This window comes from Dermacentor variabilis, chromosome 10 (assembly GCF_050947875.1).
Source record: "Dermacentor variabilis isolate Ectoservices chromosome 10, ASM5094787v1, whole genome shotgun sequence".
NCBI lineage: Eukaryota > Metazoa > Arthropoda > Arachnida > Ixodida > Ixodidae > Dermacentor > Dermacentor variabilis.
The window spans coordinates 30,300,001-30,312,887 of record NC_134577.1 but is presented as its reverse complement, the minus strand read 5'-3'; the positions used below and the strand labels follow the sequence as shown (position 1 = coordinate 30,312,887).

At 50.8% G+C, this 12,887-nt stretch overlaps 1 protein-coding gene and 1 long non-coding RNA gene across 2 annotated transcripts in view; one reads left to right on the top strand and one right to left on the bottom strand.

The window, feature by feature from the left end:
* The window catches only part of LOC142560253 (uncharacterized), a 96,035-nt gene that overhangs the window by 40,437 nt on the left and 42,711 nt on the right, over positions 1-12,887 (bottom strand). The gene's annotated exons all lie outside the window — the stretch shown is intronic.
* The window catches only part of LOC142560252 (uncharacterized), a 430,092-nt gene that overhangs the window by 391,124 nt on the left and 26,081 nt on the right, over positions 1-12,887 (top strand). The window lies entirely within an intron of this gene.

Sequence of the window (12,887 nt, the reverse complement as noted above, 5' to 3'; positions counted from 1 at the left end):
GACTGCAATGACATGAATTTTCTCCAGATGCATATCATCTATAAATGTGGCCGAGTTTATAATACTGCCATGGGAGAGATCCTTGTTTATGAAGGGGCGAGCAGGCGCTAAGACGTAGTGTCAACGTACCGTTTGCATTTTCTTTCTTTCTTCCTTTTCGGATGTTGTGCCGATTTCTTACAAACATGCGCAATGTCTATCATGCCACTTGTCGAGCTCCTTTTCGACCGACCAGCTTTCTTTGGCACTTTCCCCGTTTTCGTGCTCGGAATTCCTCGCGCGAAGTGCACTTGCAACCCCGTATTCTAGAACGCTCCTCCACTACGCTCGTCGACTCGAGCAAGTGGATCACAGCGCCCCATGTCAACAGGAGTGATCACTGCTCAGCATTGAAGCTCCCATGGAAGCTCCATCGCAACTGATGAGAAGAATAGCTCCTTCTTCTGCCAAAGTGTGGCGCTGTACTCAACTCGGTTGCGTGGAGGAAAAGCTTGGAGTGTGGGGGGGGAGGGGGTATCGTTTGAGAATGCGCAACCGAGTATGTACGTATGTACGGGGCGCGTAAATACTCCGCCGAACGCACACTAGAGGCGCGCGTTTTGTAGCGCGAGAGGCGACTGAACGTTCAGATGCTGTGATCGGTTGCGTAGCTGTTTCCGCGTTCTTTCGCCGACTTGGCTGACGGGTCGCTCTAATTGTCACCGAAATCGCCGGAATGTGTACTTTTGTTCCATAAGTAATACATGTTTCAGTCACATTATAATTGCAAAGATATTTGTGACCGCTTTCACGGTTTCTGTGGCACTCAGTGGCTCCCGCGTCTGCGGTGACCTACAGTTTGGTTCAGAAGTAAAGAAGTCTTAATTTTTTTTTTTTGATGTTTCGGTCGCGAAAATGACTATTTTCGCGATCTTTTCGTGATGCTTCCTTTCGTGCTTAAAAAGTACAACTTTGCACGGGCGGCTGTTATATTTACACGTGTATTTGTTTATTCTTTTCCCCGAGGACTGCGTTTCGTCCGCTAACTTAGTATTATCGTCAAAAGCAAGTAGCGCCTGCATTTTAACGCTATCGCGTTAAGGGCCCCCGTGTACCCAACCACGCAGGTCCTGTATGTAGCGCAGGGACGTTACTGAATTTCTGAATTTAAATGCATAAAAAATCGTGAAGTACGACTTGCACACCCCCTACATACATTATAGCGTCGAACTGTAATTTGAATCTACGAGAAAACATAATTTTGTTACGCTGAAATTCAAACACAAGCCCATTTTCCAGCGTTTCTACCATTCATAGACCGGCACGCCGAGCTCGGTTCCTTGCAACACCATCCAGGTGGCGCTCAAGTCCGCGAATTCGCGGCCCACTGAAGAGGCCGCGTTTCTACCAGAAAGCTCGCCTTCATGCATAGCGTTCGCCGCCAGCATTTCTCGGTGAACATTACGGTTACATAAGATGAAGTTGCCGGGAAGCGTGAGAAATAGTCGTGAATCTTTGAATGCTATAGCGTCCTTGAAATTCTTTTGGAACTTACTCGAGTGCTATGGTTGATTGTATGAGTTGTGTATGCTCTCGCTGCACCTTGTTTAATCAGATTGGAAGCGCGACAGGAATTGTGTAGTGCTTTCTGGAAGGCACGCAGGCACCAGCGATTACGCTGAAACCTTGAAGAAGTCACATTAAAAGCCGACACGCTTGACCCGCAGTTCAGATTTCGACGATCGCCGACTCTGCTCGCCGGTGTCGTGCTCGAGTGTCACTTGTTCTGCTGGGCTCAATTTCGCCCAACAAAGAGTTCAGTTTGTAACTCACCGTTTTAACACTGCACGTCGTGACAATATACCTGCACTACCTGAATGTAACCTTTTATAAGTGGTCCACAATGTTGCAGTTGCCCCTTCAATCGGCAGCCCAAGGAAAACTCAAAAGTTTCTTGCAAGGGACACTTGTTTTTTTGCTCCTCATAAAACTTCCTCCACGTCCTGCCAATTTCCACAGAACTGATTAATGTTCATTCCTCCCGAACTATAGAAGAGAATGGATCGGTGAAAAATCGTACATAACCACCTTGCCGAGTTAACAACGTCTGTACGTAAGAAACTCGAAAACACACACACGTACACACACACACACACACACACACACACACACACACACACACACACACACACACACACACACACACACACACACACACACACACACACACACACACACACACAGAGAGAGAGAGAGAGAGAGAGAGAGAGAGAGAGAGAGACTCAGTGCAATCGTTGCCTTGTTTTGGGACGTGTCGACGCGATGACTCTTGGGCGGTGCTAGAAGCGTCCCGTTACGTGTAGGAGCCTCGCGGAGCGCCGAAAATGGTCCCGCGCCGTCGGCAGGCGACGTGCGTGTCGTCGACGTTTCCCGTAACGGTACCGCAGTCATCGGCAGCGAGCGATATCGGGTAACGATTGGCGTTGAGAGAGAGAGACCGCCAGTTCGGTTCGGCCCGCCAAATGGCTTCCGGTAATGTCCCGCTCACACCGTGCGCGTCGGGCGGAGTTGGACGTGCGAAACGATCGCGGGCGAGCCGCACGAAAGACAGGAAGGACGAAGGAAAGAAATGAATAAAGAAGGAAGGAAATAAAGACCTCACAGCGTATAGTCGCGACGTCGCCGTCGTCTTGCGTTTACTACACTGCAAGGCGAGTACGGAGGGACGCTCCGGTTTCCACTTCCTGAGGTCGCCCTGGGAAACGGTGTCAGCGGGATGGCAGCTGGCTGTCCCGCTCTTGGGAGACGAGTAAAATAACAAGGACAAACCCTCTTCCGTTGCATGGACGAAAAAGGAAAAAAAAAAAAAGAAGGAACGTTGGTCGCACGGCGCGGTAGATCGAAGAACGGGTCTTGTGTTGCACTGGGACTGTTCTTCCTTTTTTTTGTGCGCATTCCTGACACCAGTAGGAGTCCTTCGATAAGCAGAAATAAAGAAAATAAAGATAAACAAAAGGCGAGAGAAGCAGAACGAAGCGCACGAGACCCATTTTTTGACACGTCTCTCCCTGTGAGACACCCACCGCATACACAGCGCAATAACAGTTGGGGCAGAATTTGCGAAACGCGTGCTATTTCCTCTTGGCTTCGTGCTATATACTTCCGTTTCGTTCGTTCGTTCGTTCGTTCGTTCTTTCTTTCTTTCTTTCGATTTTTGTTGCGCCTTTCGAAGCGGCCACGTGCTGTCAGCTGTATCTCGCTCGCGGGCGCTTCCTTCGACTCGGACTTCGCGCCGATCCGTTTGCGTTCCGCCAGCTATAGCGCGCACGCTCAGTGACCGAACGTGTCAAGCGTCCCAGCCATCGCCTCGCGAAATGGCTCAGTCGCTCCCCCTATACAGCCGCCCGCGAGGCTACGCATTCGAACGCATTGACGTATATATACGGACGCATACGTAAGCATCAACAAACGCGAGCGGGTCCGCCCGTCACTCCCCGCCCATTTTCTTCACCCAAAGTTTCTTTCTTCGTTACATATAACCGCGCGTGCTGGTAGCAAAGGAGAATATATATATATATATATATATATATATATTATAAGTGGGACGGAGAAAAAGGGCGCGAACAAGACAACGTTGCGCAAGCCATTGGGGGAGGGGGGGGCAACAAGGACTTTTCTCTCCTTTTTCGTCTTTCTTTTTTGGATACGACGCGCTTTCGGCGGAAGCGAGACGCATCAAGCTGTCCGGGAAGAGCGCATCGGAGAGCGGCTTTATCTGGCGCGGCGGCAGACGCTGCAGAGACGATGCCGCCGCCGCCGCTCGATCTCGAAAGCGATTACCTCTACGCCTGCATCCATTATTCATGTCACCTTTCAATGCGTTCGTTATTGCTTAGTTGTTGCTTCTTCTTTATTTGCGTGTTTTCTTGCTCGTTTTATGATTTATTATTTTTCTCCATCTTGGTACCAGGCCCTGTGGAAACACTGGAAAAACACTATCCCAGGAGCTGCGTCCGCAGCGGACGCACCGTGGGTCTATACTGATCCGCGTGGCAATCCTTTCCTATCGGCATCGCCTGTCGTACTCCTGATATCTGCCGAGCGATTCGACCCGCGCCGCTCGGTCCACGAGGCAGTCACCCTTCGGGCTCCGTTGATTTAGTCACTGTTCTTTATTTATTAGGGCATGTTTCTTCCGATAAAGAAAAAGACGGATAGCGAACGTATTAATGCGAGCATTTGCCGTTGACTGCAATGTGGGCATTGTATGTCTCTGTGCACGGGACTTATTTCAGAGGCCTTAGAACTACGCGAGAGCACTGAACATCCTCTTCGGAGATTTGCACCGGGCCGAGGTGATTCATATATTTTTCTTTCATGGTTGTCGCCAATTTTTTTTTAAGAACATTTTTTTTTGTCTGGGATAGCGGGACAGTGAGATAAAAAAAACAACATACATATATTTGAAATTCATTATGCTTTACCAGGCGTAATCAGAGGCTGTGGTGGTCTGCTGTTCAGCAACACGGTCGCAGGCGCGATTGCCTTCCAAGTCCGCCGATAGTTTTCCGATGGGTTTAGAACGGAACAACGCTCTTTATCAGTCTGTTCTTTGAGTGCACTTTAAGCAAGCTCGTCGGTTGCTTTTCGGCGCGGAAGCCCGCGTTTTCATTTTTATTTTCGACAGGACCTCACACTTCATAATACAGTGTCGCATCGCCATAAAGCGCTTTTGATGGTTTCTCAGCAATTCGCAAACGAAATCGAGCTCTTCCTTAGCGAGCCTAAGGCGCCGGCATAGCCGCCCTCGACAACCCATTGCGTCACAGCCTTCTGTGCACAAGCGAGCACCGCAGCGCGAGGAGCAACGTCCGTGCAGACACACGACGACGGGAGGGGGGGGGGGGGGGGCTTTCGAATCGTTGCCTCCGAGATCGCGCGCGCGCCACCCGAATCTCGGAGGCGGCGTCCGAACGCAATCCCTCTTGCTTTCCGCGTACTTACGCGCAAAAAAAGCTTGCGAGATGAACAAACGCCACGAAGGCGCGACCTCCGAAAGGTCGTTCACGCGCCGCGTCTTCGACAGAGCGGCCGCCCGCCCGCTCCCCGCTTCTCTCGTTTAATGCAAGCCATCGATCATCGAGGGCTCGCCGCCGATGCCGGCGGGGTGATGCCTTTTCGCAAGCGCCGTTGGAACCGGAGGAGACGCGAGACTGGGAAGATGGCGCGTTCGGCGCCCACGGGCCTCACCTGTCAGGTGATTGATTAAGAACAACGCGCGGTGCCGCGCACGCCGCGCGGAGCGAGATTCCCACGGCGTTCGAAAGACGCACGCAGGCCGAGCCCTTGTGTACATATATATATACAACACCCGTTCCCCGCGGGGCTTCGAAACATCGCGCAAGGAAGGCGTCGGGTCGCGAAGAGCTATTGCGCACTGCCCCTGCGTATATATGGCACGCGCTTTAGCTCTCGACGCCGGGCTCTGGCAGTGTGTTGACATTGCGTAAACGATCGCGACAGAGTGGAAGGTGAACGGGGTCAAGTTTGCTTTCGGCAACCTCTCCCGTTCGAGCGTTCGCACGGGAGTCAGCGATGACACGCTCGCGATTAGCCTGTTACCTAACTAGCTTTGTATAATCAGCCGCTATAGTTAGAATGGGAGCCGATCGAAGAAGCTGCGTAGTACAGTGTTGCAAACGCATTGAACAAAGCTGTAACAGGGGCTCCGGAGAAACGTCGTCCGTACGACGACAGGATTTCGCTTGCTTAATACCCTGCTTGATGAGCGGTAACGATGATGCGCTGTTTAATTTAGCATCCCGGGGAAGTGGGAAAAAGATCGCAAGCATCGAGTAATGCCCAGTTTCACGACTAACCAGTCTTTAGGGGTACTTGCACGGCCTTACCATTGTTTCTGAGCTGGATTGTATGTACACTGCGAAATTAGTGGCTTCCAGATTTATTCTGTCTCATGGGAGAGTGCGTCCGCTTGCAACCCTTGCTTGTTGCCCTTTGAATATAGGTACATGGGAAGGTAGACTGCGTACATTGCAGCCACCAATCCCAACACACTATTACGGGATTGAGGGGGCACACCTTTTTTTATTATATTAAACGCAGACACTACGTCCGCAAACATGCTATGTCAACGAATGTTTCATGCAGGTGCATATAGCACGGTTAATGAATTCAGGCAAAGCGAAGAGCACGAAATTTGGCTACTTAGTTCTTGCGCCCCACTTGTAGCTATGTAGATGAAACAAATGGTAAGCTTCTCTTAGCACACTTGTGGACGGTACCCAAAGAATACATACTCAAGTAAAGTGATAAGGCCATAAAAAGAGAGAGAGAAAGAAAGAGAGAAAATACATAGGAAAAGGAACACTAAAAACTCCCCATGCTATAAGGAAAATCAAATTCAAGGGACGTTGTTGAAGCCAACTCAATTTCGGAGTTGTTTATTTCGCTTCTGTCGGTATAGTGGCTACAGTGTGCATGCTGATAACATCATTTGTTTCTTCCGTCTCTCTCATAAATCTTCTGTAGACCAAAAAAGAAATCACCCTGAAAATTTATAGCTTACTGTCACCTGCGTTATTATTCCAAGCCTATTTCTTTGCCCTGCACATTAGTGATCGCAGGAACGGCGCCGTCAAAACGTCGTACGCAAGCTATTCTCGACAAACGAGCGCGAGACACAACTCGAAGAGCCTCTCGACGCGAGGGCGGCGAATGAGTGAATTCCGGTATGCATTCTGGGCATGCAAGGACCAGTTGTTCCGGGGAAAGAAAAAAAGAACTGAGGATTTTGATAATGATCGGAACGAATCGGTCCGACGAACCAGGGATGAGTAATGCGCGAATTATTCGGGCTCCACGCCGCAGCCAACACCCGAAAACAGTACTCGATTTCGGGTGTAGAGTTAGCTTTAAAAGAAAGGGAGAAAAAAAAAAAAAAGAACGCAGGCAGAAGATTTATGGCTGCGAGTCGTGGCCTTCCAAGGTCCCTTCTGCGAGCACCGTCGACTCAGCATTCGCCGATGCGTGCATCTCATCGTTCAAGCTGATGAATCGATTGGAGAACCGTGTCGCGCCGTAGTTACTGCCGGTTTAGGACACGGGGAGATCGAGTCATCCGCCTCTCTATAGCGTAACGCACGACGGGAGACCGCGACGGAAATGGGAATGCGCGCGTCTGTGTGCATTGCCGCTTACAGGCAGCGAAGAAAACGCCGATGATATATGGGTTGAAAAAAAAAAACATCCTCAATCGCGGCGTCTTTGTCTCCAGCCGTCGTCGTCTGTTTCTCCCCGCAAACATAAGAAATGCCGTGCCTAACTAGAAGCGCTCAATCATGCTGGTTTCCTCTAAGCCTTCCACGTGGGCAGTGGCCCCGGAAAACCTATGTGCCGGGTAGTCCGGAAGTGCAGGTCCATGGGTGTCCCGCAGAAGAAGAAGCGCACTCCAAATGTCGCTGGAATTGTTGGTGATGGAGCGAAGAACGCTTGGCTTCTTCTTCGTGGTAGGTGGCGCTTGAATCTGCTGTGTCTGGAATTTATCGCTGTGATGTATGTATATATGAGATAGCTGGGATCCCCATACGACAGCTCTCGAGACCTTGCATGGATCAAGCAAGGACAACGAGCTAAACTGCCCGCTATTGTTGATGACGAATCCGCAATGTCCTTCATCACATGTGGCGCGTGCATCCTCTTGGCCCCGTATTTTCACTTTAATCACGTGGTTACAGATTCACAGGGCCCAGATTCCAAAACAACTCTTTAGACCTCTACATATGTGAAAAGATAACCTAAAATAAATGAGTAAATAAATAGGGACATGACGACATTTATAATGCCCTAACCGCATATTCGCAAGAAAGCTTTACCAGAAGCAAACGAAATCCGAGAGGGGTCGTTTATCGATGACGAGACTTGCTTGAAGACCCATCATCGTTATCGTGGGCATCTTCTTCGCAGTCATCGGTGGCATAATCATCGCTGTCATGACTGGCGCCGTCGTCATCATCATGGTAATCGGAGCGCATCGTCATCGTGGGATGACGTTGTTCCTACACTACAGAACATTGTGGAGAGAGCGTCGTAGATAGCATCGTGGCGCCATCTGTGTGGCGCAACGCATGATTTTCCAGAAATTCGTAGTCGGCAAAATGTGTAGGGACAGGAAAAGGTAACTGCTCTCGCATTAAACAACGAACGCAAGCCTTCGATCGAATGCATCGGAGATGCGCCTTCCATGCATTAGCGTCGTCTCTACGCATACACACCGCCGTCTATGTGCAGGGTCACATCCGCGCATAACGGTGCCAGCGGTCAACGACAACGCATTACGCTCCGAAACCGCGTCTCTATTCATCGGCTTCGCTCGGCTGCTTCGCGGTCACGCATATGCTCGCCGAGCGGTTGACATTTCAACGGTCCTGACCTCGGCGCCAGAGGCGGCCGCTTCACAAAGGGAAGCCGAACGGCGGCCGATTGACTGCTGCCGATTCTTTCGCGGAGCAAAACATGAGAGAGAGAGAGAGCGCGCAAGACGCGACTTCCGCGAGTCCCAGAGAGCAGCAGCAGCAGCAGCAGCACCGCGAAAACGACATTCTTCGATGTTGAAGCCCGGCCTCTTCCTTCTGCGCCTCGAGCTACAGATGCTCTTTTGTTGTCTTGCTTTGGTTCTTTTTTTTTTTTATCGTGCAACGGACTCACTGGTCACCGCTCTATTATTCGTTCGCAGGCCATGCACATGCTCCGTGAAACGACTTCTCTCCTTTCTTCAAGCCTAAGACAGTCGAACCGGAACGGCACTGTGTGCTCGCGATGGACAGACACGCGCAGACACGCGCCCCAAGCCGGACGACGCCCACGCGCATGCAAGCACAAACGCAGAAACGGGCGCACGCACACACAAAGAGACATCCAGCAAAAAAAAGGGGCGGGGGTGCATGGTATGTCTCGAGCGCGGACTTCCAAGATTTCCTCCCTTAATGGCTTCTTTCCGGGTGCAGTGCAGTCGGACGCGGGAGCAAGTCGGGGAGCACGCGTTTTTCTAACGATGTCAAAGCAGAGCGGCACGACACACTGGCTGAACGCGGGGCGCCACCGAAAGAAAAAGCGGCGCGCTCTTCGAATCACGCATTCAAAGCAGTATATAAATGCATTCGCGGGGCGCGTTATACAATCGGGCCTCACAAAGGCGCCGGTGGCGAGAGGAAAAGATGCGGCGAACGGCTTGCAAGCGTCTCAGCAGAGACCACCGAGAGTTGACGGCTTGCAAGCGCGCATTACGCAGAAGAAAGGATCTGGCAAAGCGCTCGCAACTTGCTTCCAATCATAAACCGATCTGCGACGAAAACGGACTCTCTCTCTCTCTCTCTCTCTCTCTCTCTCTCTCTCTCTCTCTCTCTCTCTCTCTTCTGTTGTCTTGGTCTGTCCTTTCCCATGCACGGTCGTCTGCCCGAAAGAACCAAAAACTTTGCCAAGCAACTGCTCTTCCGACTTCAAGCCGCAGCCGAAGCCAGAGAGAATCCTCAGACGCTACACCGAGCGCGAGAACGAAGCCATTGTCTTTTCTTCGCCGTTTGTCTTTCTGTCTGTCTCGGGCGGCAAGAGAAATGAGTGCAGATCCGGGCGTCTGCGAGGGGCTGCAATCTGTCCCATTAAAACCGCGCCCCGCAACGGAAGCTGCGAGTATGGCGCCGAGACATCTAATCGTGGACCGGCTCCACAGCGCCAGATGCACTCAACAGCGCTTCGCGATGGGCTGGCGTCGGTCAGCGAGTGGACTTGCCTTTCCCGGTATACTTACGCAACGATGCAACCAACCAAGGCGCCGGCCATAGGCTTACGTGCGCGAACACCTCTGCAAATACCTGGCGTCTAACAGACCCCCGGTATATAACTTTCGGCTACCGCGCGCGTAGTGAGAAATTTCCGGCACCTGGCAGCGGAAGGATGCATGGGGTAAAAAAAAAAAAGAGAGAGAGGTACGCAGGCTCAGGAGTGCCGAGTGAGATATTGCTCTAGGCGGCTACGTTACGTGTACCCTTTCACCTGACATGCAGTAACCCTATAGTCGTATAACCGTACGACCGTATAACGAAACGAGTGTTTGCATAAGCAATGCTAGAAAATGGTCTTCACGTTGGTCGCCAGCGTGCACTGTTTTGTCACTTTCGTCCGAAGCTTTGTTTTGGTTTCCGATGGCTGAAGCGTGATTTTGCAAGGAACCGTGATGTTACAGGAATATATCTGTAGTATTGCCAATAACTGCTTAGCGCAGCACGATCTTGGCATGGCTTCGAGTGACTATGTGGCGTGTTCGTGGTGGTAAAACAACCGAGAAAACGATGTACAGGCATTCCGGTTTTATTAAGCTCTGCTCAACGCCGTAAGCACTGCTCCCAAGGACTGATAGGTGGTTTCCAAATGCGCACGCCGCTGAAATCCGCTCCCTCCGAGTAACAAAACCTAATCTCGTAGGCTTATGCTTTTGCTGGCTGCATGCGCCTGAAGCGACTGCTGGAGCCGGAAACATGGTCGCCATGTCTTGGACAGCGCGTGTTGAGAGCGCGACGGATTGGTAAGATCTCCGAGAGCTCCGAGGTTGAAGTGTCCGACGCGACGCGATCTCGGAGGCCGTGTATTACGCGTGCCGCCGGCTCTAACCGCCCGTTCTCGGGCTTACCCAAATGCAGTGCGTGCGAGCTTTTCCAAGCATCGTGAACGCCCAGGTCATTTGCCGCGCTTGAAGTTTTTTTTTTTTCTTTTTCCTGCGAAAGGCGTGCTTCGCTAGAAGGGAACCTCGAAACGAGCGAGCTGCCAACTCCATAGCAAAGCTGCGACGTGGACCCGCTATCGTCAGAAAGTTCTCGTCTGACGAAGCGCCCGGTGTGTTTAGCCCTGCCTATTCCCTCAGCCCCTCATATGTGTCCGACTCTCAACTGCACGACGCCAGCATTAGTGTTTAACACCGCGCACTGCACGGTAGTTAAGAAAAAAAAAAAAAGCACAAACCTATAGCTTCGCACAATGGACGGAGAGAAGGGGAAACAATAAAGAGGAGAAAGAGAAAAATATATAGGTGCAGCCGGTCATCGTCGCGGGGCGTGAAGACCAGAATCGGGCACGTTTAAAACACCTCGCTTTCGCTTGGCGCGCTCCGCGAGGTACGCGCCAAACAGGGAAGCGAGAATGCGAGTTGCTCAATTTCGGCGCTTAGCTCTCGGTGCGAGCGCTGTGTTCCCAGACGCTGCATGCAACTATACAGCTTTCATTTCCTCCCGCCGTGCGTGACCGTGGGCTTCCTCCCGCTGCGCTCCCTAGCTACACTCGCAATTCATGTTTGGCCATTCCCTGCCTCCGTGTAGTTGCATGCAAATCCAGCAGAACTGAATGAATACATTCAGAAGTGCGCTCCTAAGACTTTGAACATCCACATACGTGTCTGTCGTTCCTGGCTCCTTGGAGCAGAGCCGCGGTGCAAGGCTTTAGACGTACACAGTTAGGCCGTTTGCGTATCTGAATATATATATATATATATATATATATATATATATATATATATATATATATATATATATATATATATATATATATATATATATATGCTCGAAGCAAGAATTGCTGTGGCTGTTCCAGTTCTGAGCAGCCGCGGGTTGTGTTCGGTTGAATGCATCCTTTGCACAGAACACACTGATGTTTCGCGTATAATATAAACCTCCACGACTGAGTTCTGGCGGTACATATATGGCCGCGAATCGGTTGATGCACGAAGTCCCACGCTTTTTGTTTCCGCCGCGTCGTCATTTATAATTCAGAAAGCTCCACGCGCACGGGTTGCAGGTCGAAATGCCATTTCGGTGCAAACGCGTGTTCGCCCAGTTGCGTTGTTACGTTGTGAACTAAACAGCCTGTAAAGTGTTTACACACAGTGCTGCTGCTGGGCAGATTTTCTGTTGGCAGTGAGCCTTCAGAGAGTTCACTTGTTTTGCTTATGAGGCGCCTACAGACAAAAGTCGCTTAAGTGCCTCTATCTTGCAACTGTAGGGCTTTATATATAGGTTGTCCGTACTCCTCAGACATTTGCATGTTAAGACTGCTGCCTTTAACTGTAAGAATGCGTTCTTCCTTTTTAATTTTTGCATAACAAATAGAAGTCGTCCAGCTCTTCCTAAAAAGTGTTAACCTAGCAACAAAACACACATTGCAATTTCACACTGCAGAAGTTTGAAAGCTTCGAGTTCGCACAAGGGAGGCAACAGACTGCCGAGCTTCTTCCTGCGATGTCACGGAAGTTTGAAGAAACTCCGGGCCTTGTGCAGAAATCTGATGCAAAAAGAAATAATTCAAGCAAAAATTGATGCCCCGTTGTGTGTGTGCGGGGGGGAGGGGAGGGGGGGGGCGTGCGACAATCTTGTCTCCGTATACTGGTAAATCTGCACAGCACATGCCTGGCTCGCCCATCTAATGCCGCCTCGACGAAGTGGGGAGAGAGAGAGAGAGAGAGAGAGAGAGAGAGAGAGAGAGAGAGAGAGAGAGAGAGAGACTTGACAGATCCAGGGACGTGTTTGTCGTCCCTGGCTCATTGGAGCAGAGCCGCGGTACTATAGGCATTAGACTTACGCAGTTAAGCCGTCTGCCTATTTGAATCTTGAGATCATGCAACGAATAAGCCGGGCGTATGGGATAAGTACCGTATCTACTCGGGCAAGGTACGCACTCCGCTGTTACGGTAGTCTTGACAGGCTGCACGCGCCATTCCTGTCGTCCAGCTGTACGCATCATTGCACTCAGGGACACTCGAGTGTCATTTTTCTGCGGTCACGTCAAACTTGAAATTTATTCGCTTATAATGCGGTTGCGGCTTTACACGTAGGCTGCTCTTAAACGGG